The sequence below is a fragment of the Halyomorpha halys genome, unplaced genomic scaffold (genome assembly GCF_000696795.3).
Source record: "Halyomorpha halys isolate HHAL.00 unplaced genomic scaffold, Hhal_1.1 Scaffold1527.1, whole genome shotgun sequence".
Lineage (NCBI taxonomy): Eukaryota > Metazoa > Arthropoda > Insecta > Hemiptera > Pentatomidae > Halyomorpha > Halyomorpha halys.
Window position 1 is genome coordinate 52,610 of NW_027113503.1, and position 2,020 is coordinate 54,629.

Sequence of the window (2,020 nt, forward strand, 5' to 3'; positions counted from 1 at the left end):
ACACACACGCACGCACGCACGCACGCACGCACGCACACACACACACACACACACACTCCACAGGAATATTTAAATAGGACAACCAGAATGTGGCCCCAACAGATAAGATCCAATAATTCTTACATTCCACTAAACTTCGGATTTCTTTCAGATATCTTCAAAGATATTTATTCTTATCCCTTTTCATCTCTTAATTTGTACTTTCTTTAATATTTCTTCTTTATGTCAGTTACTATTTCCGTTTTCATTTATTGTTTCACATTCAATTTTTCTTATTTAATTTTTACGTTTCATCGTATACCCTTGTAATTTTCCATTTACATTTTTACTTATGTTAAGTGTTTGTATCTTTTTTAGCCCTGGCGAAGCCCTGAAACGTGGGGCGAAATAAAAATAGTACAAAATATTACTATTTGAGTTTAATATGACAGCACCCGGACCATAATCCATTTATTAATACACACGGTCAATCAGAAATCTTCCAGTATTATTATTAAAATTTCTACATAACTATAAATACTAACTTTTTCAGTTGTATTTTTATTCATGTTTAAAATTCTTGAATACAAACTACGAAAAAAATGTATTCGCCCCTCGTCAATAAAATATTTTCGCCCAACTCTGCTTGATATGATACAAATGTAAAAGACTCATAGAACAGAACGTTCGAATATCAAAGTAAGTTAAATGTTTAATTAATTAATTTATTTATTACCGCTATTTTCAGGTGCTGAACATCACTGCTCCAGAAGGCAAGGAGAACTGGCTGACGATGGGACCAGTATTCCAGAGGTTTCTGAACCTGGAAGAGGTACACATGACCCGCTCAAACGTACCCGCCATCGGTAAACATACTTTTTGGGGCGTACCATCTCTCAGGGTTCTCGACCTGTCCTATAACAACATATCTCAGGTGAGTTTGTTTCCGACTGCGTGCGATTGTTTGTAGCTATTAGTCGAATATATTATCAAAACTTAATAGTTGAAATATAAACAAAAATCTTTCTTTTTTTTTCTACCTCCGTTATAATATAATCAATATTATAATATAACATGTTCGCTAGTTTACCGGCCACAACTCTAGATTAATGGTGATTAACATCCTTTGAAAAAAAAAATGCTAACATTACTTTTATTCGAAAATGAAATCTCTTCAAACTGCTCTCCTGTAGGGAAACACTATTTAATATGTTTTATCTTCGAGGTAAAGGACTATAATAGAACTCTTTCAAATTGCGACAATCCGATATTTTAGTTTTTGGAGTGTCTTATATCCCTTATTTGATAATTAACCCAATGTTTATTTTTTCACATAAAATAGCTATTTAGTTTTAATCTATGTATTAAGATTAAATTTTTTCAAGCCGCAGAAAAAAGGAAACCGGCATTATTGTTTTGGTATGACGTCATTTTGACATAAACATAATTAGGCTTATCCACTCAGGGCTAATGTTATTTTAATTTATATTGTTTTTTTTTTCTTTGGTACTTAAGCAATTATCTATTACTAGTTATATTCCTTATAGTTCTTATGCCGTACCTAATTGCAAAAATATCACTATAAATACTCTACAATTTTTTCGCTCCAAAAGGTATCGAAAGTAAAAACATTTAGTTAAAGCTGATTAAAGACATAGAGAGCTCATTAGAGATTATATTTATTTCGAAAGACTACATAAAGTAATTAAAAAGTAATCATTTTTACCTTCCTGTCGGCAAGAGATATATTATACAGCAGAGATGGGCAAAAATTAGCTATAGTTGAAACTAATAGCTAAAATTGTCATGGATACGATATTTATTTATTAATGGATCATTCATGAATAAGAGTCGTATCCATGGAAATTTTAGCTATTAGTTTTAAATAAATAGAAATAAATAAATAAATATCGGCAAAATTAGCTTTGTTTGAAATTAATAGCTACAATTTCCATGGATACGACCCTTATTCATGAATGATCTATTGATAAATAAATATCGTATTCACGACAATTTTAGCTATTAGTTTCAACTATAACTT

General features: G+C 30.9%; 1 long non-coding RNA gene across 1 annotated transcript in view; it reads right to left on the reverse strand.

The window, feature by feature from the left end:
- Nucleotides 1–811: 811 nt before the first annotated feature.
- LOC106689942 (uncharacterized) overlaps nt 812–2,020 on the reverse strand; it is a 57,428-nt gene continuing 56,219 nt past the window's right edge. Inside the window, exon 4 of the long non-coding RNA XR_001344516.2 lies at nt 812–894. This is a non-coding gene — a long non-coding RNA (uncharacterized lncRNA). The remainder of the gene's footprint in view (nt 895–2,020) is intronic.